Source organism: Mustela putorius, unplaced genomic scaffold (genome assembly GCF_011764305.1).
Source record: "Mustela putorius furo isolate JIRA1106 unplaced genomic scaffold, ASM1176430v1.1 tig00003845_pilon_pilon_pilon, whole genome shotgun sequence".
Lineage (NCBI taxonomy): Eukaryota > Metazoa > Chordata > Mammalia > Carnivora > Mustelidae > Mustela > Mustela putorius.
Window position 1 is genome coordinate 31854121 of NW_025421998.1, and position 26742 is coordinate 31880862.

The following is a 26742-nucleotide window of genomic DNA, read 5'->3' on the forward strand; positions in this document are numbered from 1 at the left end:
TCACCATCCTATTCCAGCTGCCCGTTGTCTTCAGAATATTTCTTTGCCATAATCCAGTCTTCTCTGAATATGATTTGATTTTAAGTCCATGAATGCCACATCCTTATTGGCTAAGACAGTCATTTCTCTGTGATATTAAAGTATTTTTCCCCCTTTTCTTGTCTTTGAGTCCAGGAAATAAGGGGCTAGATTTTGTTCAACAGTTGACTTTCTTCAGCGTCCTTTCTCCACTATGATCTCAGCATTTTCCTCTTCTCAGTAGGAATGTTACACCAGGAGTTCAGCCACAACTATGGAAACACTTTTTCTAAATAAAAAATGAATGAATGAATGAATGAATGAATGATTTCAGTAGTTTTTGGTAGCATGTTTCCATCTTTTATGTGAACTACTGTTTTGTTATGAAGAAAAGTCTTTTAAATTATTGAAGTCTCTTGGCAGTGATGTAAGATTACCCTGTATCATCCATTCACTAGGTAAAGAACAACTGCCCTGTGCCTTCTTAGAAAACAGTGTCACAGGGGCGCCTGGGTGGCTCAGTGGGTTAAGCCGCTGCCTTCGGCTCAGGTCATGATCTCGGGGTCCTGGGATCGAGTCCCGCATCGGGCTCTCTGCTCAGCAGGAGCCTGCTTCCTCCTCTCTCTCTCTCTGCCTGCCTCTCTGCCTACTCGTGGTCTCTCTCTGTCAAATAAATAAATAAAATCTTAAAAAAAAAAAAAAAGAAAAGAAAACAGTGTCACACACAGCAGTCAACAGAGCACCACAGGAAAGCTTCAGCTCACGAGTGTCCGGCATAATGAGCGGGGGCTGGGGTTTTGCTGTATGCCCAGACCTCATCGTTCCCCACTGCACCCCACGGCACCATCAGCTCTAGGTCCTGGGAATACCATACACCTGTGGGGGGTGTGGGGGCGCGCATAAACCTCAGGGACGCTCTGCCTGGAGCACCTGAGCCAGTTTTGTGGCCAGACTCGGCGTGTGAACCGGGACTTGCCCCTGGACCCGGAAAACAGCCTCTGCTGTTCTTACGTTTGACACTGTTTTCCTCTCGAGATAATAGACGTTCCACAGAGAATGGGACCTCAGATGCAGAGGAACCGGTAAGAGATGAGAACATCCTCCTCTTTAATGACAGGGACTCCACTGGCACAGCACACTGAATGCAGTAGCACTTTTGTGGGGGCTCTCACGCCTCACTAGAGATATATTTGGGGGAGAATGTGATGAAGATGGCAAAGCGATGCCTCGTGGCTCCCTGGGCTGCCTGCACTGATGTGCTGATTTATTCAAGCATGTGCTGAAAAGACACTTGTCGGCTTGGAGCACGAATTCCGGAGAGAAGCACCCTTGCATTTAATAAGAATGAGGAGACGGTGGTTTTGAACCTTGTGTTTATTCCTCACTGCAGGTTTTCTTAAGGGTTGGTAATTATGCCCATGTGGTTGGGGTTAAATCTGGGCTTTCTCTTTCCGGGCTGGTTGGGTAAAACGGTCTAGTTGGGCGATGTGAGCGTTGCAAGTGGGTGTTTGCTGACAAAGCCAGTCCCCGTGCTATTCCCGGAGAGGCAGGCGCCATGTCTGGCCTGTGGGGTGGTGGGTATTTGTCTACATGGAGGGGCAGTGAAGCAACCACATAGTTTCAGCCCCCTCCTGCCCCATCCCTTCCCCCCTGGAGAGAACTGTGGGATAATTTGCTCCACAGGACCTTCGAACAGAGAAGCCAAATAGATTCTCTTGGGACAGACAAAGACTGTAGTAAAGCCATGATTTTATTATGATTTTATACAGTACCTTTCCCAAGGAAATTCTCGTTTTATAAAATGAATGTAACTGGAGCAACCTGGCAGTCCAAATCCTTTTAATTCTTCTCCTACCTTAATGCCCCAATAAGAAGCACTCGGACAGCTTTGGCTTTGTTCTGTGTCGGGTCTTCTGCTTCATTCAAAGAGAATCCACTTCTAATGCACTTTGTTATGAAGATATAATGCTGTATTTCTAGGGCAAAATATTTAGAAATTGACAGATACATGAAAGATGTATGAATGCTTTTGCTAGGGAGAGCTTGTTGCTTCAGGAAAGGAGTTTTGGTTTTCAAGCATTAGACACACTATTAAAGTACTTGTAAATTACTATGAAATACTATGCTGGGCTAAGCTACGTGATCACCAGCCTCGCTTGGTTCAGCGAGGTTTCTCCCAGCTCTACACATTTGACAATTTGGCTGTAGCTCTTCGGGAAACTGGCTGGCCCTGAGCGTGGCATCTCCAGCCCCCCTTATTTACTAGTCTAGCATGCAGAGCCCTTGCCTTCAAGGACGTAAAGCATCCTTCAGAGACAACAGTTGAAAACAAAATCAAAATGGAATTCAATTTGTGACACATCCCAAATCACTGTCACAGGTTGAACCCATGTTTCCATTCACTTTTCACCAGTGTGACCAGTACATCCCCTCATGGAGCAGATCCTTACTAAGCATGCCGTGCTAAGCGCTGGCCAGAGTCCAGACCTTTACCAGAATCTAGGTTTACTTTCCTGAGTGCGGCCCGACCGCCATGAAATCTTCCAGTTTTCCATACTACTACTGGTCAGTACTTTTGTGAATTTCTTCCTGTGAGTATTTCCCTTTATTCTCATTTACAGGGGACCCTCTTCCTCTGTGATGAGGATATGGGTGCTACAGCCGGGTAGGGATGGGAGGAGAAAGAGACCGTCAGAATTCATTCTGTGTGGGAACTTAATTTAAGCCTCCCTGAGTAGTATAGTCAGGGTTCTTCTGAATTCTCTGTTTCTACATTTTGGGGATGTTCTTTGTAAAGTGGAGCCACATTAACTTTAATCCATTTGATACATTATGAGTCGTATTGAAATAGGATGACATGAAAAGGTATGTAATTTGGAACCATGTATTACTACTGTTCAAATCTGGGCTCACTGCTTACAGTCTATGTGTCTTTGGACAAAGTACTCTTTCTGAGCTTAGTTTTCTCAGTGTAAAATGAGGCTGATAATAACAGTAAACCCAGTGCCATGGTTTGAACTTGAAAATGAATATTAAATGTGTACCTCACTTTTACTAGTATTTCCCTTTCTTTTGTTTTTTAATATAATAAATCTGGCAGGAAACTACTATGTTCTGACTTGATTCTTGGCTTCTCAGCATCAGCAAGATGTTAAATTGGCAAAAATGAAAGAAGTTTAAAGGAAAAGCACTTGAAACAATTGATGTCAGTAGTAAGATTTATGTATACAAATAATAAAGATAAGGCATTTTTGTATAAACTGTGGAAACCATACTTTTGCAAAGAATGCAAATATAAAAGCATTTTGATTTAATTTAATTTCTCATAAAACTTATGCTTTCACTCAAGGATTGGAGTCTTTATGCATGTTTTCATTAAGTTCTCAGTACTGCATGAGGAAGGCATTATTTCTCAATCGTAGATGGGAGGAACAGTGGTGCATGGAGATAATGTGATTGGGGCAAAACTGCATAGTGGGTGAGAAGCAAGCTTGTGTGGGCTCAGTCCAGGCCTTCAGGGCTTTGGTCTCAGAGCCTAAAGGTACAGGGTCCCCAGTAACTAGTCAGGAGTGTAACACATGCCCTCTTGGGTTTCCTTCTCAGAACCTGTCAAAGAGGAGGAATTAATTAACCAGTGATCTGCTCCTTTGACTTGTCCCATGTCTAGCTGAACTTCATGTTCAGTAGCTGTCACCTCCCTTTTGTCCTGTCCCTTCATTTTACTCACTTCTCCAAACCAGGACTCTGGTTAAATTCAACTCTGACTTTCTCCAGGCCAGCACCCAGATAGCTTAGGAAGAATACACAATCATGCTGACTAGTCTGTCTTTAAATTCAGGACCTTGAATGTCCTATTCTCTCCTTGCCAAGTTTCATCACGTTCCTCCCCTCCTTCATTTTCAGAGAGACATTTGGAGCGTTGGAAGAGGATTGCCACAGCCTCTCACGACACCACCTTTCAAAGCCTTCCAGCATGTGTACATGCACATTCTGTCATCCTAGTGGTGACTGGGGGTGAGTCTGTACCCTGAGCGGAGCCCCCAGGTCCCATCTTCTCTCACCTACTCACAGACATTCGTCCACAGCTTCTCTCGTCCTTCTCTGACATTTTTAGTTTGTTGTCATTGTTGTTTTACTGGTCTCTTGGGTCATTACCATCAGTGTTCAAACACATGGCCTTTTTTACCATACTAAATCCCAAATCCAAAGCAAAACAAAAACAAGCAAAAAACAACAAAAAAAAAAAAACCAAGAACAGAAATTAAAAAAAAAAAAAAAACAACAAAACCCCTCTTCTTTCACTTTGCTTCTTCCAGCACCGATTGCCCATTTTCCTTGCAACAAAACTCTGACCCAGAGTTGTCTAAACTCAGCTTCCAATTTCTTTCCTCCCATGTCTTTTCATTCCGGCTTTTATCTTCGCTGCTGTCCCCCAACTGCCCTCGTCTGCGTTACCAATGTCTGCCTTGTTAAATACAGCTGTCAGCTCTCATATTAGTTCTGAAGCAGTTGACTCATTGATTCTTTCTTGTGAATAAACTTTCTTCTCTTGGCTCTAGGATACCGTGTACTCTGTTCTCTTACTCTACTCTATCTCATGTCCTCTCCATTCCGGCAACATGGGTCTCTCTGCCTCTTCAGATACGTCAGGCATGCTTATGTCCTAAGGCTTTTGTGCATCTCTTAGGAAGTCTCTTCCCCTGGGAGGTGCCCATGGCTAACCACTTCACTTAAGACTTTGCTCAAATATCAACTTCTCAATGGTTTCTACTTTGACTGTCCTATTTAAAATTGTGCTATTTAAAATTATAAACTATGCCACCCCTACATACCCAGATCCCCTTGTAATACTGGATATTTCTCCCTGGCCCTTATCACTTTCTGATATATGATGCATAATATGTTTCTTTTTTGTATTTTATTGTTTCTTGTCTCTATCTTTTTTTTTTAAATTTTTAAACTTTTTTATAAACATATAATGTATTATTAGCCTCAGGGGTACAGGTCTACGAATCGCCAGGTTTACGCACTTCACAGCACTCACCATAGCACATACCCTCTCCAATGTCCATAACCCCACCACCCTCTCCCAACCCCCCTCCCCCCCCGGCCCCCTCAGTTTGTTTTGTGACATTAAGAGTCTCTTATGGTTTGTCTCCCTCCTGATCCCATCTTGTTTCATTTATTCTTTTCCCAAAACCCCTCAAACCCCCCAGGTTGCATCTCTACTTCCTCATATCAGGGAGATCATATGATAGTTGTCTTTCTCTGATTGTCTTGTCTCTATCTTGCCAGAGGTAAGCTCCTCCAGGGCTAGAATCTTCTTTTGCTTGGTTCGCTGACAGAGTATCCAGAGTGCCTACCATTGAACCAGGCATAAAGTGGATGCTCAAATGTTGAATGAATAAATGATTCTAGGAAACTTGCTGCCCTAGCTGTGCAGTTATAGACTTGGATGATATTGGGGCACTTGGGATTTGAGCCTACCTAGTCCTGGTCTGAACTGATTCTTTGATGGAGAGAGTCATCAGATACTGTGGAGGGACTTTTAGGGATCCCTGGCCCAGCATTTTTCATTTGGAAGACTGCAAGATATTTTTTCAGAGATTTTACAAAAGTATACCACACTGTTAGCACCCTCTCTGGTGCATTAACAAATGAATAGAAAAGGCTCCAGACCTTATCTACATCTCGCATTCATGCAAAGCAACATGAGTTCTAGAATGTACTTATTAGGGACCGGGGAACCACCTGGGTCTCCTTTGTGGCCAAATCTTTGGACCTCATGGTCACATGGCATAGACTGTGGCACTGGGAATCTATTGGGTTATGCAGTGATTGCTAAATAGTCCATGTTGAAGTAGACAGACTATAGCTTGAAGTCAGATAGATGAAGGATCAGGGCGGATCCTGGACTTAACACCTCCTGGCTTTCCTTTCTCTCCACTGTAAGTCGCTGTGGGGCTCTGTAGGAAATGTAAAATTGCCAGCCCAAGGTAGGTACAGAGCAGGACCACTAAGGGCGAACTTTCCTTCCCTGAGGAGGAACTCTCTGCATTACCCCTATTATATTATTTCCTGGGTATCACAAAGGAATTTAACTTGCCTGAATATCTGAACACACACTAAAGAGATTAATTTATGAACCAGAAGAAATGGAACAAAGAACTTCTTGCTTCTCTTTTATGAACTCTGAATGCCTCAGATTTACAGTAGAAATTACAAGACTGTAGCAACTTTCCAGGGAATATACATGAAAAGACTGTAAATCGTCAATTTTGGAGATGAAAAGAACTCAGTAGCCATTTAAATTTCCTCTCAGAATATGTGATTGTGCATATTTATTGAGAACCTACTGTGAGCAGGCTTGAGGTGATTTGTGGCATTGAGCATAGGAAAGATGGGACTTGTGGATTCCAGAAACACGAATGTGCTTTCATTGCACTGGGCAAAATATTTCTAGCAGGGTGACTGAAGAACTTCTAAGGGACTTTCTAAGAGATTGTTAGGGGCACTTCAAAGGATGCTGCTAGGAAGCTTTTAGGGAGTTGTGCAAATGCATAGTCAGCTTAAAGCCATTAAACACATTAATTAATGCCAATTATTCTCGTGTGGTGGCTATAGGTGCAATTGGGAATGACTGCACCGCATCTGTTTCCTTCAGGCACAACTTTAGTCTTCATTTGAGAGTGTGTAGGACATCTAGGATTAAAAACAAAGTAAAACAAAACGCACAACCCTTAGCAGTGTCAAGAAAATCAATTCCTAGGTAGTCCTATAAAGGTCACTTGCCATTTAGTGCTGTAATTAATTCACCTGTGAAGTAGAAATAGTAGCAATGAAATAAGACTTATTTTTCTGGAACTTCTAATGGAGGTTCCTCGCAATAGAAGTGGGTTGAAATTGACTATGGAAATTATCATGCAGCTCATGACTGAGGAAGCCCAATTTCATGGGAAGGGGAAGTAAGGACTGAGCCAGTGCTCATTCCTGTTTCCCTGACATGGCTCACATGGAGAGTGTTTGTACCAAGCGTGACTAAGGCTGCGTTTGAGTTGAATTCACCTAGTCTTCCAAATTGAGTTAATTTCAGCTCTTCAGAAAAATACACACATGCCATACTTCTAATGATGCAAAACCAGTTTAGACTATAGGAAAGATTTTTCTTTATTTTCAAATAATTAGAACTAACAACGGCTTATTTTTAAGTATTAATTGGGCTGACATAAATGACTTTAAGATTCACTTTAAATATGCAGCAATAATTATGTGAATGATTTGGTAGGTCCTCATCAACAGCTAAGTGAAAAACCAGAACAGAAAATTAAAAATAAAATATGATGTCAGTTAAGCAAACATATTTACATACTTCACATTTTCCTCACATATGTGAGTAGGAAAATAGTGGAAGTAAACATAGCAACGTTAGCAGTGGTCATCTTTAGGAGATGGGGTTATTGGTGCTCTTTTTCTGTTTTCTTTTCTGTATTTTCAATGCTTTTGAGGTTCCAGTGAAGGTCTGTTAGTCTTATAGTAATAGACCAGAGCCATTAAAATTGTGCTTAAAGGTACTTTGCACAGGGCAGGAACATAATACAGCAAACGCTGAGAGAATGAATGGGTCCATCAGGAAAGCTGACAAGCTTTACCAACTTTCTGGCAGCTTTGTCCATCTTTCTTGTAGGCTGATAGTAACATGTCACATCATGAAGGTTTCGTTACAAAATAAATGATAGCATATTATAAATCACTACCGTAAATAATAAGCACAGACAAATCAAGTCCTTTGTGATGAGACAGCTCTAATTGCTTTTAATTTCATGCTTTCACTTACTGTACTTGCTAAATCTTAAAGTTGTAATCTCCAGTGTTCTTTCAGTCATTAGTATAAATTAGCAATGCTGTACTATATGCAAATCAGTTGGCTGAAAAAGTCAGTTATGTGGAAAATACTGTAAATAACCTTTTTCAACTCAATTAAACAATTTCCGTGTGATGCCCCAGGCTTTGAGGAACAAGTAATTGACTAAAGCTGTTAAAAAACCTCTGGGTCCAATTCAGAAAGCCTTACACAGACAAAATTCTTACTTTCTTCAGCACTAATGTTGTACGCCCAAGAGTATTGGGATAAGGCCAGGGATGAAATCCTAGGTGGACAAAAGAAGAAAGATAGGAGCTAATATTTACTGAACGCTACATGTACTATTGTCATTCTTTGTCCCCAAAGTGAAAATGGCAGTGAAATATAAAATGCAGTCAAAGATACGCCCTTCAGTGTTTTCCAGGCTGTGTTCTGCTGGTATGTGCTCTCCCAAGATGCGTTGTTGTGTTCAAAGGGAGGTTCATGGGGAACCTGGGTGGCTCAGTTGGGTTAAGTGGTTGCCTTCAGCTCAGGTCATGATCCCAGAGTCCTGGGATCCAGTCCCGCATCAGGCACCTGCTCTACTGGGAGTCTGCTTCTCCCTCTGATCTTCTCCCTTCCCATGCACTCTCTCACTGTCTCGCTCTCAAATAAATAAATAAAATTAAAAACAACAACAACAACAAAGGGAGGTTCATGAGAAAATGATTTGGGGAATTTTTACATAACGTGTATTGCTTTTGAAGGGCAAAAACAACATTGAGATGCTAAAGGTCTGGAAAGGTGTGCAGTAAAGAAATATGTTTAAATTGGTTTAATCCAATGGTTAATACCATGGGAAAATAAAATTGTTTTATTTATTTTATTTACCTAATATCTGCTAACATCCCTTAGAACTATCATTCTGCGCTCAAAGACCAAAAAGCATTCAAGCCATATTCTATACACTGGACTTGTTGAATATGGTACATATGTAATTAGGAGGTAAATTCTATGGCTTCTTATCCTTCTTCAAGGTTCTGACACATTTCTTCTGCATACTGCTCACTCTTCTACTCTACCACTCTTTCTGGGCCTTGTGGCCAATCTGTATATACAGGGGGAAAAAATTAAAATTTGTCTCCCAAGTTTTCCTCTTTAAAATTCACCACATTACGTTTAGAGGTACACATCAAGTCTCTAGAGCATCTCTTGAAACCTGGGCTTGATATGTTTGCTGGACATTTCTATGTCTGGCTTGAATATGTTCATTTACACTGAGCAGACCAAACAAATAATAGAAAATAGAGCAAACTATGAAATAGGAGTGCTCTGGAGTAAAGAAAAAAAGAGGTATGATTGGAAATATATTGAATTAGAAATGGGATTTGTATTATAACAGTTACCTATAGCATAATATGTATGCTAAGACCAGAACATATTGACAAACTTATTAGTTCCTTCTACTGAACAAAATCAGAAGTTTGTGCTAGGAAGGATACAGTGATGGAGAGAAAATCTTGCTTGCCACTCACTGGCTTGTGTGCTGTTGGAATGACTTTTGGTGCCCTTTTTAACCATAATCTTTTTAATCCATGAAGTTAAATTTAATATTAAATGAACAACATTTATATACACTCTAAAGAAGAAATATTTGCACACTGCATTACTCTAGGGCAGTTTATTTGGAGTTTTTTATGTGTTTAGTAGTGTCTCTACCCCAAAGACTTATGGTTACATTTGATTTATTTTTTTAAAGAGTTTTGTGTATGAACTATTGCATGATATTTGCTTTTAGTGTCAGTGTGCCTTATTTCTCTCCTAAACATTTAACCTGCCTTTGATATTCTTTCATTCTGGGATTTATTATTATTATTTTTTAAAATTTTTATTTATTTATTTGTCAGAGAGAGAGAGAGAGAGAGAGAGCACATGAGCACAAGCACAAGCAGGGGGAGCAGCAGCTTCCCCCTGGGCAAGGAGCCTGATGTAGGACTTGATTCCAGGACCCTGGGATCATGACCTGAGCTGAAGGCAGACACTTAACTGACTGAGCCATTCAGGTGTCCCTCTGGGATTTTTTTTAAAGTATGTGAATTCTCTTTTGTCATGATTGTGTTGAGCATCATTTTCCTGCTTCAGGGTAACTCCGGAATCTATTCTATAGTGATTACTCTAGGTTGGGTAAAATATTTGAATTTGAAAGCACCTTAAGGAATACACCTCAATCATATCCAAATATGAGATTTAGGGAAAGATTGTATGTCATAGAATGAGTAGCAAAAGGTTGCTTTGTATCCTCTGTAGCCTAATAAATCAGGCCTGAGACATCAATCTTTCTTTCTTAGTCTGAAAAATTTGTGCCATCTCCCCACCTGACCTTTAAGTAAAAGGATTATTTACAGTTACCAAATAGATTTTTAGAAAAATAAAAATTAGAGCAGGGTAAACCTCCTCACTTTAAAATAATTAGAAAAATTTGCATTCAGAGATTAAAAAAAAAGTTATTCTTATGTGATCCGTCTGGATCAGTGGTTCTCAATGGGCAGGTTTCCCCCTGTGGGACATTTGACAATGTTTGGAGACATTTTGGCTATCACATGTGTGGGGGTTTCTACTAGCAACTAGTGGGTAAAGACCAGAGATGCTGGTGAACATCCTTCAATGCACAGGACAGTCCCCCACAACAAGACTTATCTGGACCCCAAAAGTCAGTAATGCTGAGACTGAGAAACCCTGATGTAGGTCAGTGGTTCTCACAGAGTGTGGCTTTCAGACCAGTGGCTTCAGCATCACCTGGAAAATTGTTAGGTATGTGCACCCTTGAGCCTCCTCTTGGGCCTCGTAATAGTGGGGCCCAGAGATTCTGATGCATGTTCATGTTTGAGAACCACTGAATGCATAGTCCAGTCTTCTTGTTTCTCAGTCACTTTGAAGGATATGGATTCTCGCTCTCCACTCAACCTTTCCCTTTAATCAGTACCTAAAGTTTAAAATCCAGACCTTTCACAAACTCCAATTTCTTCTCTCCTCAAGAACCTTTTTGTGTGGTGGCCTCTCTCCAGTTCTCTGTTCCAAAGAAATCCACTTTCCAGGAGCAAGTTGTGTCGTCTTTCCCTTTGTATCTTTCTAAAACATTGGCAGTAGCCAATATTTACTTTGGTTTACCACAACTGGTCTACCCCACACATTTGTGTCAGGCTGTAGCTTGTGCCCTACTGAGTCAGCGCTGGTGATGGATGTGTATGCTGTTGCTCAGCATGTTTCATCAAAGGGCTTTCAAGATTAGCACTTGGAATTCTCTTTAGCTATGAACCTGTTAGGTCCATTTTGTTCTGGAGTTCGGGAAGTATCCCTGGTTCTCATCCTGTCATCTCCTAACTGATGAATCGCTTCCATTTGGGATGTAACTCAAACTAGAATCCATATCATAAAATGACTCAGTGCCTATCTCAAGTGATGGCAAGATAACATAGATTTCTTTCCTTATATTTTAATTCCAATATAGTTAATGAATAGTGTTATATTAGTCTCAGATGTACAATATGGTGACTCAACAATTCTACATGTTATCCAGTGCTCATTGTAATGAATGTTTCCTTAATCCTTCACCTCTTTCACCCATTCCCCCACCCACCACCCCTCCAGTAACCATCAGTTTGTAGTTAAGAATCTGTTTTTTGGTTTGGCTCTCTTTTTTAAAATTACTTGTTCATTTGTTTTGTTTCTTAAATTCCACATGTGAGTGAAATCATAGGGTATCTGTCTTTTTCTGGCTGACTTATTTCACTTAGCATTATACTCTCTAGATCCATCCATGTTTCAGACATTTTATGCTATAATAATTTCCCATCATGTATATATACCACATCTTCTTTATCCATACATTTATCAGTGGACACTTGGGCTGCTCCCATAATTTGGCTACTGTAAATAATGCTGCAATAAACATAGGGGTGTATATATCTTTTCCAATTACCGTTTTTGTATTCTTTGGGTAAATAGCTGGTAGTGGAATTGTTAGATCATAGGGTAGCTCTATTTTTAGTTTTTTGAGGACCCTCCATACTGTCTTCCACAGTGGCTGCACCAGTTAGTTTGCTTTTCCACCAACAGTGCATGAAGGTTCCTTTCTCTCTGCAACCTGTCAATATTTGTTGTTTCTTGTGTTTTTTATTTTACCCATTCTGACAGGTGTGAGGTGATATCTCATTGTGATTTTGATTTCCCTGATGATGAGTAATGTTGAGCATCTTTTCATGTGGGCTGTCTGGGTGTGTTCTTTGGAGAAAAGTCAGTTTATGTCTTCTGTGCACATTTTAATTGGATTATTTGGTTTTTTGGTGTTGAGTTGTATAAGTTCTTTATATATTTTGGATACTAACCCTTTATGGGATATGTCATTGGAAAATATCCTCTCCCATTCAATTGTTTCTTTTAGTTTTGTTGATTGTGTCCTTTGCTGTATAGAAGCTTTTTATTTTGGTGTAGTTCTCATAGTTTATTTTTGCTTTTGTTTCCTTGCCTCAGGTCACATATCTAGAAAAATGTTGCTGTGGCTGATATCAGAGACATTATTGCCCGTGCTCTCTTCTAGGATTTTTATGGTTTCCATTCTCACATTTAAGTCCTTAATCCATTTTGAATTTATTTTTGTGTATGGTGTAAGAAAGTGGTCCAGTTTCATTCTTTCACATATAGCTGTCTGGTTTTCTCAACACCATTTGTTGAAGAGGCTGTTTTTTCCCCATTGCATATTCTTGCCTCCTTTGTTGAAGATTATTTGACCATATAATTGTGGGTTTATTTCTGAGCTTTCTAGTATGTTGATCTATGTGTTGATTTTTGTGCCCCAAACGTATTGTTGTGGATACTACAGCTTTGCTGTATATCTTAAAATCTTGGGTTGTGATACCTCTACTTTTTTGTTCTTTTTCAAGACTACTTTGGCTATTTGGGTTGTTTCATATTTCTAGGCAAACTTTTGGATTATTTGTTCTAAATTTATGAAAAAGGCTGTTGGTGTTTTGATAGGAATTGCATCAGATCTTTGGATTGCTTTGGGAATTGTGGACATGTTAACAATACTTGTTCTTCCAGTCCATCAGCATGGAATATCTTTCCATTTGTTTGTGTTATCTTCAGTTTCTTTCTTCGGTGTTTTATAGTTTTCAGAGTACAGGTCTTTCACCTCCTTGGTAAGTTTATTCCTGGGTATTTTACTATTTTTGGTACAATTATAAGTGGGGCGGTTTTCTTAGTTTCTCTTTCTGCTACTTAATTATTGGTGTATAAAATGCAATGACTTGCTGTATATTGATTTTTGTATTCTGGGACCTCACTGAATTCATTCATTAGTTTAGTAGGTTTTTGGTGGAGTCTGTACTGTTTTCTTCCTTTTCTTTTTTTTTTTTTTTACTTTTTTTTCTTTTATTTATTTTCAGCATAACAGTATTCATTATTTTTGCACCACACCCAGTGCTCCATGCAATCCATGCCCTCTCTAATACCCACCACCTGGTTCCCCCAACCTCCCACCCCCCCGCCACTTCTATATAGAGTATCATGTAATGTGCAAATAGTGGAAATTTTACTTCTTCCTTACCATTTTGGATGCTTTTTATTTCTTTTTGTTGTTAGAGCTGACAGGTTTTCCCCATTGAGTATGAGGTTAGCTGTAAGTTTCATATATGCTCCCTCAAAACCTAATTTGTTGAAGGTGAATGGATATCGTACTTCATCACATCCTTTTTCTGCATCTTGAGATGATCATATGGTTGTTGCTCTTTCTCTTTTTGATGCGATGTATCCTGTTAACTGATTTGCAAATACTGAACAAACGTTGCATCCCAGGAATAAACCTCACTTGATCTTCGTGAATGATGTTTTTAATGTATTGTTCTATTTGGTTTGCTAGTATTTTATTGAGGATTTTTGTATCTGTGTTCATCAGAGGGATTGACCTACAATGCTCTCTCTTTTTTTTTTTGTCATAGTGTTTTTATGTAGTTTTGGTATCAGGGTAATGCTGGCCTTGTAAAATGATTTTGGAAGCTTTTTTCCCCTCTTCTATCTTTTTTAGAGGAGTTTGTCAAGAATAGTTATTAACTCTTTAAATGTTTGGTAGAATTCACCTGAGAAGCCAGGGACTTTTTGTTGGGAGTTTTTTGATTAGTGGTTCAGTTTTGTTGCTGGTAATCAGTATTTTCAGATTTTCTATTTATTTCTGACTTAGTTTTGGGAAGGTATATGTTTCTAGGAATTTATACTTTTCTTCTAGGTTGTGCAATTTGTTGGCATATAATTTTTCACAATATTCTCTTACAATCTTTTGTATTTCTGTGGTTTTGGTTGTTTTCTCTCCCTCTTTCATTTCTGATTTTGTTTATTTGCATTGCCTCTCTCTTTTTGATGAATTTGGCTAAAAATTGATCATTTTTGTGGATCTTTTCAAAGAACCAGCACCTGGCTTCATTACATCTTTTTTTTTTTTTTTTAAATTTCCTATTTTGTTTATTTCCCCTCTAATGTTTATTAGTTCCTTCCTTCTACTGGATTTGGGCTTATTTGTTGTTCTTTCTCTAGCTCCTTTAAGGTAAGGTTAAGTTGTTTATATGAGATTTTTCTTGCTTCTTCAGGGAGGCTGGTGTTGCCGTAAACTTTCCTCTTAGAGCCACTTTTGCCGCATCACAGAAATGTTGGAGGAGTCAGGTGTGTGAGAGGAGGCTGAGGCGGGGCACAGGTGGTTAGCAAGGTTTGCACAGCTGTGCAGTGGGAGAGGAGCTGAGGTCTGGCTAGAGGGGGGCATGTCTGCTGGAGAATGTGTGGTGGGGTGTGCTGTTAGCAAGTTAAGTAGTGAAGGTTGGCCCTGTCCTGGTTCCTGAAGGTGCGTCCATGTGTCCAGGCTGGGGGCTGGGAGAGGGAAATGGCACCCGCCAGCTCTTTTGTTCCTGGAGAACTTTCCCAGGGATCCTGCCCCTCCAGCACAGACTCTGAGATTGGTAAACAAATCTCCTTTTGAGGCACCTCAGGCATTTTTCAAACCACTGCTTGTCTGCAGGACTGCCTTTTTAAGGGCAAGGACTCAGTTTCCTGTCACTCTCCTGGCTTTCCCAGAACCAAACCTGCTGATTTATAAAGTTCCAGGTGTGTAGACCTGCTGACTGTAAGAACTCTTGAAGTTATGCCCCACGGGTTTTCAAAGCCAAATGTTGTGGAGATTCCCCATGCCTTGCGTACGTGGCATTAATGTCTGTTTCTTTTCTTTCTTGACTCCTGTGGTGTCCCTCCCTCCTGTGGATGATCCCACAGGTCCCTTTATGTCCTGACCTTGTTTGCCCTTTTTGGATGTGGCCTCTTCTCTCCATTTAGCTGCCGAGAGTGTGTTCTGGTAGTCTTTGGGTTGTTTTCTGGGTTATTTACCCTGATGTGGCTGTTATCTAGTTGTATCAAAGGGACACGGTGAGCTTAGGGCCCTCCTACTCCATCATCTTCTTCCAACATGGTTTCTTCATATATTTAAAAAAAAAAAAGTATACCACATTTTCTTTCCTGCCCATAGTGCAAAAAATGGAATGTCTAGAATTGTGAGACCAGGAGCTGAATTTTATTACTGATCATTTTGGTAACTTGAGATGGACCTCTAGACCTTAAATTCTAGTTAGGAAATCTTTAGGTTTGCCAACCTCATTCCTTCCCCATCATGCATTCAAATCCTCATTTCATTAAAGGAAAAAACAGCTTTTGTATGAGCCTTTATGATGGAGTGGAGGAATGCAAATCTTATAATTAAGAACTCAGTCTTCATTATTAGCCTGCAAATCATACAATAAAATAAACCTGGCAGACATGGCCAACTGTTCATACTCAATTAATTTGGAAATATATTATTCATCTGTTGTGGCCTTCTATTGCAGCTGACAGTTTTGCTTCTCTTCAGCTTTATTAAGGATTTCTGGCAAGTGGCAGTGCCAAAAGGGGTTGAAAGCCTAAACACAAAGCAATTGTTGTAAATCTGGAGGAGAGGTGAACCGTGTAACCACCTATAGCTTTCTTCCTGAATTGCCTCCTTCATTTCCATGAGGGCTGGAGAGAATCTAATGAGTTGATATAAAAAACAGTTTACATTGTCATTTGGGAAAGTGATCCCTGATCATGAAGCTTTCCGACCAAGTAAGGGTCACAGAGCTGCGGTGAAGACAATGTTCACATTCATCCCAGATTAAAGATAAACTAATGTACTGACTTGCCAAATGGTCTCTTCACATCTCATTTTGTGTTGTCCTTCCAGGCTAGGGAGGTAATTGTGCTCTTCGTGGCCCTAGACTCCTTTCCTTTTCTTGATATCAAAGAAAGGAGGGTAGGCTGCCTGGGTGGCTCAGGAGGTTAAGCGTCTACCTTTGACTCAGGTCACGATCAAGGGATCATGGGATCATGGCATTAATGTCTATTTTGTGGGTTCCTGTTCAACGGGGAGTCTGCATCTCCCTCTCTCTCTGCCAGCCTCCCTGCTTGTCCTCTCTCTCTTTTAAAAAAGGTGATCTGAGTTTCATTTCTTTGTTTTTATCTAGTTTAAATGTAACCTTGGATTGTGTCTCCCTTTTTAAAAGGTATGCAATGTGGTTTTTTTTTCCCCTTAAAAATAGCCCTCATGTGGCCTTTTATAATTTGCAAAATTAGGACCTATTTCTGTTCCTGAAAAAGTAGCTAAATTCTGTAGGTTCCTGGGCTCCTTTAAGATGATCAATAAAATACAGACAGACCGTTTCCTTCAGAACAATTACCACCCATCAAAACAGGCAATTTTGTGATGATGTGAATTCAGCAGACTTGTTTTGTGTGTGTATGTGAGGAGAAAAGAGTTTTTCATTTCCTAAATCTATGTTTTTTAGGGAATGGGTGAGGATGGATGGTGACAGTTCTTGTTTGAAGGTGTGTGTGTGTGTGTGTGTGTGTGTGTCCATCCATCCCTGGGGGCAGTAGACTGTTTTAGGATGGCATGGAATCATGGAAGGAATAGATGTTTTAGAATAACAAAGAATGGATCTGTGAGGTAAAATCTGTCAGGCGTTTATCAAATGCTTTAAAAGTCAGGCTTCCTTTTTTGGAACCCCTGCCTTAAACATTTTATTGTCCTCAGTCATCAATCATTTCCCAATTCAAATGCTAATCACTTTCCAAATAGGCCCTCTCCAGAAGAGCTGCCTATCTGTACTCTGCCTCCATCATGCTTATCAGAATTCAAGGTTCTGTTTCATGGGTACAGGCAAATAAAAGATACATGAATGTACCAGCATAAAATATAGTTTCCACTCCTAAAGCCTCTAGAAAGAAATAGAAGGGATATGGGGCACATATCTTGCTTTGTTAATATGATTTTGCATTTTGCCTGTCACATTGCAAGAACTCAGTCATTTGTATCTTAAACAAATGAGTACAGAAGCAAACATGAATTCGGGTTCTATAAGAAATGTGACAGTAGAAACAGAACCAGTAGAAACAAAAGGTGCTTTTACTGGTCATTTAAACTATTTCTTTCTCTTAAAATGATATTATACATAATGCACTTCAGGTATGATATGAAAAGAAAATGTTACAGTTGTCTTGTTCAGCTGAGTTAGTCACCCCAAACAGGACAGCTTAGCTCAAAACAAAGCATTGTGTCTCTGCTTCCCTGTAATAGGCCTTTGTCAAATTACACGAGCTTTAGATCACCCTTCCTCGAGACTGTTGCTTTAGCAGCGCGAGGGCAGTTCCCCAGGTTAGGTGTTGAGATGATGCATGGATATTATGCTGGACAAATGTCAGCTTGGTGTTGGGGTCAAGGGAATAGGGAGAGTACTTGCTACATCCTGACCCCCTGAGCGCTGATACAGGAGGGGATTAATGGCATCCTACCAACGAAATTCTGGATTGCTACGTTTATAGCTCTCTTCTGGGAACTTCCTCTCCCCTTAGGTTCATCTCTTCATCAGAGCTTGGTAAAGATGATTTGGCAAAATAAGAGATGGGTGTTCTCCAAAGGTCTGCCAGATCAGTTCACCAGATCCTTCTAATTCCTTACCTTGCTGAACCTCAGGCTTATTGCCACCTCAGAGGGAGAGGTGCTAACATGTACTGCTTAAATATTACTGGAGTCTGGATCCTGGTTCCATCATCTTTTGGCTGTGGTCCCGTAGGCACGTTGCTCAACTCTTCTGTGCTTCAGTGTCTCCATTTTCTAAAATGAGATTTAGTAATTGCACTGATGTCAATGGATAATTGTGTTAGGTGAGTCAATATGTATAACAGTCTTAGAACTGTCCCTTGCATATGGTAAGTACTCGAAAAGTGTCAGCTACTTTTTATTGTCTTTGTGTCTGTCTCCCAGGAGCATTAGATGGTTTCAGTCAGAGGGAAGTGTGGCTACTTGTGTTATCCATGATGACCTCTCCATGGCATTGTAGATTGCTAATGGAGTAGGAGAGGATCAGGACTTGGACAAACCCCCTAGGAGGTAATTGCAAGGGACAGAAACCCTAGTTGACACTTTCTACTCCTTTTCCTGTTTTTAATTTCTAGGGAAATTAAAAAAAAAATTAATCAGTGCACTTTGGGTACCTTTATTTTATCTAATCCATTTTTAAGAATGGGTGAACGTTAGAAGATGCCTAATAGGTAGGGTTTATTTTTCTCACAGCACGGGGAGTCTAGAATATTGATTATTGGTCTAGTGACTGGGGGTGGGGGTGTTACTGTGGTGACTCTGAAATTCTTGTGGCCTTTTCTTCATATGTGTTACTTCATTCGTGCCCCTCTCCGTCTGAGAAAACCAAAGCTTTCCCAGACCTACCTCTCCCCACCCCCAGCCCATCCTTCATCCGGGCACTTTTTAGTAAGCTCTCATTGGCTAGAATTGGAATGGACACCTGACAAGCCCTACTGCAAGGGGAGCTAGGAAAGTGGGGCACAAGGATGTCAAATTGGATTTAAACAGATCATGACCTATTGCTTAGATTTAGACAGTGACCGAATATTCTCAGGAATCTGCGAAGAGGGTGGTGGCAGTGATTGGCATTGGCTAGGCCATTAGCGATATCTTCCAAATAAGCATCCATATTTACTGCTCTTGCCTATTTCAGTGGTAAGCACTTTCACTTGAACTATATCTTGGTTATTCATCCAAACAAATTCATAAATAGGTATCTCATTTTACAATTGAGATAAATGAGGCCGCTACTAAGTGGTGGGGACAGGATTCAAATTCAGGTCATCTGATGTCATGTTGGTGCTCTAACCCACTTTCCCATAGTGATTATATTAGAGCCAGAGGCAAAATGATTACCTGGCACTTCCTTGAAAAAATGAAATGTGATTTGTCAGGCTCATTATTAGAGAGAAGAATCTCCGGGGTCTCATATTGTGAGTCCTGAGTTGAGAATTACTTGTCACAGCAAGTGACCCAGAATTTCCATGAAGCTCAGCCTTTCTTCTGAGCCCCTGGACACTTTCATATCTGTACCCATTTCAGGAATTGTGTCTTGATCTCTTGTATTCTTCTGCCTGGGATTCTTTTTCTTCTGTCACTTTATGGCAAGGCCCAGTGAAGTAGAACTCATACAAGGTGCATGACCCTGGACATTTCTTGACTTGTGATTACCCTGATGTAATGACATCTTTTCAAGAAACACTCACACATAACTGGTGTGCCTCCTTTCGGTGTAGGGAAGAGTTCACAGTTCACCAAGGATGCTGTGGTATATTTTCCACCCTGATTGCACTTACATCTGGTTTGAAGCCTAATTATACCCATCAGCTCTGGCCTGCGTGTCTAGCTGTGAGGCTGCGGGGAAAGTTGGTGCTGTGTTCACTTAAAGGGGACTTAGCAGGATTCTCATAAGGGAGATCTAGTAGCCCCTGGTTTAGATCAGGGAAAAGGGAGGGCTTCTTTTTTTTCCCATTCCTTTTTAGACAGTGTGGGGCTTGGATACACTGAAGGAAGCGCAATAATATGACGATGCTCTAGCACCTGTTGATATTGGGGAAGGAGACACTTTTCCCTTTTATTCCCTCCAACACCACTTCTTAACAGTTGTTTTTCTCCTTTCAGGTCTCCATCACAGTGATGAAAAACCTTCCCACAGATCTGAAAGTCGTTAGCACGTCAGTGTAAGTACTATGTGGTTTTTTCGTAAATTCTCAGAATGCTTTGAGACCTTAGCACGTCTGTCTAGAGCAGGAGTTAGCAAACTTTTTCTATAAAGGACAAGATAATAAATATTTTAGACTTTGCTGGTCATCTCATCTCTGTTGCACACACTTAATTCTGCCACTGTATCATGAAGATAGTCATCTGTAATATGTAAATGAATGTGCATGGCTCTGTTTCAATAAAACTGCTTGTGAACTCTGATATTTGAATTTCACATAATTTTCACATGTCTGAAAATATTCTTATAAAATTTTTTTAAACTATTTTAAAATTTTAAAAAACCCTTCTTATCTCATGGTTTATACAAAAAGATTTGGTCTGTGAGATGGTCTTCGTTGAGTCTTCTTCTAGAACAAATCTGTCTAATAGAATTGTCTGTGATGGAGATGGCCTATAATACTGAGCACTTGAAATGTGGTTAACACAACTGAGGAAATGAATTCTTGATTTTAATTAATTGCAATTGAATTTTAATTTTAAGTATCAACTTGTAGCTAGTGACTCCTATATTGGACCGAAGTAGAACTCCACTGTTTATCTTACAATATTCAGCACTCTCAGGTTTTTTAACTTTTGGATTAGAAATTTAAGTACCTGGAAGAAGCCTGACTGGCCTAGTTAGGGCAAAATCACATAGACAGTTAGCTTCAGGAGTCCCATTATTGGTGGGGTCAAGTTGGGGGTGGATTTCTTGCCCAAGAGAGCCTGAATATGTAACCCAGTGGGGATTTGCTACAATCTCCTGAAGTTCTTGCCTTTTAGGAAGAGCTCCCTAATGAAAAAAGAAAGGAATGACTTCAAAATAACTTACTCTTGGTAGCAGTGGAGTAAGAGAGAGATTCTGTCGCTGTACCTCATTTCCACAGTCCTCAATTCATACCACAGTGTTGACTTTTATAACCTGTCAGAGAATGTCATTGTCATTTTTAAATATGCTACATGTGTAATCAGTCAGCAAGTATTATTAAGCATCTGCTGTATCCTTATTAGCACAGGGCAAGGTGTCTTCGCAAATCGTTTCAGATTTCTTCTTCATCTCCTGCAAGTTCTCACATAGAGTGCTGTTTTGCAAACAATTAAAATGAAACCATAAAAATAGTATGGATTATCATTCTGTTACAGAAGGCACTTCAGAACTATATCATGCAAAAGCTAAGACTTTAACTTTATATCAACTTCTGAAACTCTGAGAAAGTTTAACTTTCAGAGCTTTGGCCCTACAAATAATGGTCTGTTTATCTGCTTAGGCTGCTAGTCATTCTTGCCTCCTACTTGGGAACCACCTGGAAACTTCCTTGTTTGTGTGGTGTGTGTGCAGAGATGGGGATACTCATTCTGAATGATAAATCAGGTAAGGCACCATTGACATTTCATCTGAGGCTGAAACTGTAGGATGGTGCAAGTCAGGAAAATTTTGGAGCAGAGATTTCTAGAAACAGCAGCTTCAGGCACTCTAGAGCAGGAATGAAATTTCTTTGTTAAAGGAAAGAAAAGTGGCTACAGAGATTTGGAGCATAACACAGTAGGAAGGCACTGAGGGGTGGATTCTGGAGATGGTCTATGATCAGATCATATAATGAGGTGTGTTAAGCACTCAGCACAGATCTGGAAAGTGCCTCATTTTAACACACTGTACACAAAAATTGCATCACTGACTTTGGAGGCAGGACTGTTAATTTATGGCTAAATTGAAGGTAAAGAATCAGTCAATGAACATGCATCCAATTGAGAAAATAAGTTGGTAAAATTATGGTCCTAGTTTCCCTCAAGATATTGTAGACCAAGTAGTTCAGAAGGAAATGCCTAATGTTGAGCTGAGCAGAGGGATGTAATCCAGAAACCTCTAAGAATGGATGAGTTGGATCTCTTTTGGTCCTTTTGGGATTTTAAAAAAAAGCCTCAAAATGCTGATAAATTGCAGGGCTCAGACAACCAAGAGAAACTAGTATATTAAATCATAGAAGATGTAGAGCTAAGATATCTAACAAAAAAAGCCGTTTGCTCTGAGCAGAAATCAACAAGAAGTCCATAGAACTAGAAGGTAAAACAGCAACAAAACGAATCAGAACAAATTATCAAAATTATTAAATCCATGGAGCCCCAGAAAACCTGTATATGCAATATATATTAACATTTTTATTTATTTATTTGTCAGGGGAGGGGCTGACAGGTAGAGGGAGAAGCAGGCTCCTGCTGAGCAAAGAGCCCTGATGCGGGGCTTGATCCCAGGACTCTGGGATCATGACCTGAGCCGAAAGCAGATGCTTAACCGACTGAACCCCCCAGGTGTCCCTGTATATGCATCATCACCTGTAGTCCGAATACTTGATTGCTAGACCTTGGCATGGCTGCCAAGGTTTCAAGTCAAACTTGTAGAAGAGGTACTGCAACGACAGTATTTTAAATATCTATGAATGAAGGTAAAAGCAGGATTCTTTGAGAGAGAGAGATCATTCATTTACCTCGATAATAATGTTTGGAAATATACCTATGAACAGGGACTTTGCAAAGTAGTATATTCCATGGTTGATTTCAAACCCATTTTGAACACACTTTTTTTTTTTTTTTAAGATTTTATTTATTTATTTGACAGACAGAGATCACAAGTAGGCAGAGAGGCAGGCAGAGAGAGAAGAGGAAGCAGGCTCCCAGCTGAGCAGAGAGCCTGGTTCGGGGCTCCATCCCAGAACCCTGGGATCATGACCTGAGTTGAAGGCAGAGGCTTTAACCCACTGAGCTATCCAGGTGACCCTTCTTCTTCTTCTTCTTCTTTTTTTTTTAAATTAACTTAAAAATATTTTATTTATTTATGTGACACAGAGAGAGAGCACAAGTAGGCAGAAAGGCGGGCAGAGAGAAAGGGGGAAGCAGGCTCTCTGTTGAGCAGAGAGCCCAATATGGGGCTTGATCCCAGGACCCTGAGATCGTGACCTGAGCCTAAGGCAGAGCCCTCAACCCACTGAGCCACCCAGGTGCCCCATTTTGAACACACTTCTTTACGACGGTAAAGTGGGGAGGGCAAATGCAGGTTGATTTGCTGGTACAGGTAGAACGAGACTCTGATGATCCCCTTCAGAGCACCACCAGTCACACAGGCCATTGGCTTGAGGTCTTCACCCAGCTTTTGAGCATGTGCACCAAGGGGTTGTGATACCATTATCAGGTATAATTTATTTCATTACAGGTATCAGTTTCTAGAAATCAAACATGACTGTGGGGAGTAAGGACTTGCTGTTATGGAAATATTTTTTATGGAAATGCAAAATTTCCATTGCTACCAATAGCAGTGGCTTAATAGTATGCAATACTGGTGTTAGGGTACGGAGTCGACCACCCCTCAATCAGACAGAGAACACTCTCGAAAATGCAAGTCACACAGCGAGGTTTATTTCCAGCTAGCTGGGGTCCAAGTATCTGCCCAGCGCAGCGGGTTTCAACAAGGACCCCAAGCTCTCAGAGCTAAGGGTTTATATAGCATTTTCAAGGCACTTTTTCATAGCTACCTATATATCTTGCACCAAACTTTGACAATTTAATTTTGTTTAACTTTTTGCCCCCCCGGCATCACCCGGGTGCCATCCTGGCGGTTAAGTGAGATTTAAGTTTAGAAGAAATTTAACTTTATTTACATTTCCTTCTGCCTCAGCCTCCTTCAGTTTTATGGTGGGGAGGGCGACACCAGGCCTCAAGGAACTGAGTCATTTGTCCCTGGAAACTGAGCTATTGAGAAGACAGCTTCTTTGTTGTATATCACTAGGACATTTGGAAACCAAGGGAGACTCCTGTCTTGCAGGATTGTGATCTCTGCAAGTTAACCATTTGTTTTTCTTTAACATCTGGTCCCTGTGGCACCACCACCTGACTGCCCTGGCGGTATATGATTAAGTTGTTTTTTCAGGTTTTAGCTAGTTCCTCTTATCTCAAGTCACACACCCAGTGTCAGCTGGTTAGGGACGCTCAGTAAAATGGCTCCTCGGCCTTCAGGATGGCCATTCTTATGCTAACCCACTCTTACAGTGCAAGGTGCCAGCTTTTGCTCTGCCAAGATGGCTGTACTTATGTCAGGGCTAGACTTGAGGTGGATACAGCCTTGTTTTTCTTGGCCTCCACACCTGGGGCTGGTTTCTGGGTCTTGTTTTTAAGTCCCCTGGGGAAAGGGGAGCAGGGACAGTTTAAGGGTTAAACAACAAAGTTATTGTTTAACCTCAATGGAAGCCTCTGGCTAAAATAAAAATATAAAATAGGTCCTTACAACTGGAAAGTGTTCTAATTCCCAGAAAATGTTATCAGGATTTTAAGACTTCTTATGGTTATTCAAGGAAAGGTAAGCTAATAACTGTGTGTTTGCCAAGAACACAGGATAGATATAAAGCCTAGAAAGCACCAGGTTTTGAGTTGTTCACGAGGGTCTAAGTTAGCTAGTTTTTGTATCTTGATTCATCGCAACTATTCTGTTTTATTTTTAACCATTGAAGAGGCTCCTTGACAGCACTGAGAGCACAGCAGGAAGGAGTTGTGGCTGTGAATGCACACTGAGGTCTGGGTATGGGGGGGGCATCCATGTTGCACAGCCTTTTGTATCTTTCTATTTCAGTTACAGAATCAGAAATAAAAAAATAAGCCACCACACTTACCTCAAGCACCAAGGAGGACAGCGGCCAAAGAACAATATGTGATTTGTGTGAACAGTAGTTATCATTTTCTTTCTAGTGCAACTATTTTACTGTACCTACTTGGCTTTCTAATTTCTTAGAAGCTTCCACATAAAACAGACAAAAAAATCTGTGTCTCTTGATAGCCAAGTGGTTGGTTCTCACCCACTTTAGTTTCTACTGCTTCTGATGAACCTCGATCTTCATGCTTTACAGCTGACTCGTCTCCAGCTCATCCCTCCTTCTTGAGGGGGTGTCACTGTCCAGGCTTACTTTTCCTGGCATTGCAAATTGATCAGCCTTAATGACTTCATGGCAGATACACTTGGCCTTTTTAACCTGAAGGAGCAAACCTGATTCTTAAATACCTTTGAACTAGAGGGTACTATGCTAAGCGAAATAAGTAAATCAGAGAAAGTCAATTATCATATGATCTTGCTGCTATGAGGAATTTGAGAAACAAAACAGAGGATCACAGGGAAAGAGAGGGACAAGTGAAACAAGATGAAACCAGAGAGGGACATAAGCCATAAAAGACTCTTAATCTCAGGAAACAAACTGAGGGTTGCTGGAGGGGAAGGGGGAAGAGAGATGGGGTAACTGAGGGATAGACACTGGGAGGGTATGTGCTATGGTGAGTGCTGTGAATTGTGTAAGACTGATGATTCACAGACCTGTACCCCTGAAACAAGTAATACATTATATGTTAATGAAACAAAACAAACAAACAAATCAAATACCTCTGAATCCCAACGGCAGTCCAGGGCTAAAAAAAAAAATCCTTTCCTGCAATATGGCAAGATGAACCTCTGAATAGAAATACCTATCCTTAATGTTAAAAAAAAATTCCATATTTGACCCTAAAATAATTCGATTTTAGAAAATGCTCTTCTCTGTCGGGTGGTTTAGTCAGTTAAGCATCTGCCTTCGGTTCAGGTCATGACCCGCTCCTGCATGGAGATCCTTGCTCAGCGAGGCGCCTGCTTCTCCCTCTGCCTGCTGCTCCTCCTGCTTGCGTGCTCTCTCTGACAAATCAATAAATAAGATCTTTAAAAAAAAATAGAGAGAAGAAAATGCTCTTCTCATTTTCCACACAATTTTAGCCACTTTCTTTTAACACCATGCACATAAAGCTAGAAGTAAAGTATTAAGGTTGAGGACACCACCCGAGAGATGAATTATGGTGAAAATAACTGTTCAAGGAGAAAGAAGGTAGTTTGAAGTCCACACATTTATAATCCTCTATTTCCTGCCAAAGGAGGATTCTGCCAGGAATATCGTATGATATAAACAGGGGAAAGAAGGCTTTCCATGGACCACTGAGCAGTCATTTTCTGGTAACCAGTTCCTGTCCTCTGCTATTCCTGTAATCTTTTTTTGACAAATCAGAACAAGTTTTCTTCACTTTTTCGACATCAGGGAAATTTGATGCTCCCAATATTGACTTTTTGATGTAATTGCAGTTTTATTTGATGGGATTTCAAAGAATCAGGAGTAATAGTTCTGTATGTCAATTCAAATGTATGCCCGTTAATAGACATGGGGATGCATACACACGTACACATGCACAAATACTATTTTGGAATGGAATGAAGTGATTCTGATGGTTTTAGATTTCATCTTTAGGAAGATCATCAATTATTTAAGTTTGGAATGCAGCCCTCCAGGAGACAATGTAATCTATAAGTGGCTGAGATTTTCATTTATACCTGGTAATGTGTCAAATGTTCACTTCACTTAGCATTAGTGTTTATTGATAATTTTTATAATCTCTAGGTTACTCTGTCTGATCCTTTTGATCCCATTTTTCTTTTAATATTTATACCTTTAAATATAATTAGAGATTGTTCATCAATTTAAAAGCTATTTAATAGCCTTTAAATATTCATTTTTAAATGCCCTTGGCTGACTTGAATGTCTCTGTGTGTTTGTGTGTATGTGTGTGTGTGTGTGTGTGTGTGTGTGTGTGTGTGTGAAATTCTTCCTAAATAGCCACAATACAAGAGTACAGCATTTAATACTGACTTAAATACACAAACTAT

General features: G+C 40.3%; 1 long non-coding RNA gene across 12 annotated transcripts in view; it reads left to right on the forward strand.

Moving 5' to 3' along the window:
• LOC123387001 overlaps nucleotides 1-26742 on the forward strand; it is a 319566-nt gene that overhangs the window by 130820 nt on the left and 162004 nt on the right. For 10 of the 12 annotated variants that reach the window (XR_006601307.1, XR_006601305.1, XR_006601301.1 and 7 more), the window contains 2 exons: nucleotides 19947-20005; nucleotides 21296-21399. This is a non-coding gene — a long non-coding RNA (uncharacterized LOC123387001). Of the gene's footprint in view, nucleotides 1-3921; nucleotides 4033-19946; nucleotides 20006-21295; nucleotides 21400-26742 lie in introns of all 12 variants that reach the window. The other 2 variants (XR_006601306.1, XR_006601312.1) reach the window with 1 other exon arrangement.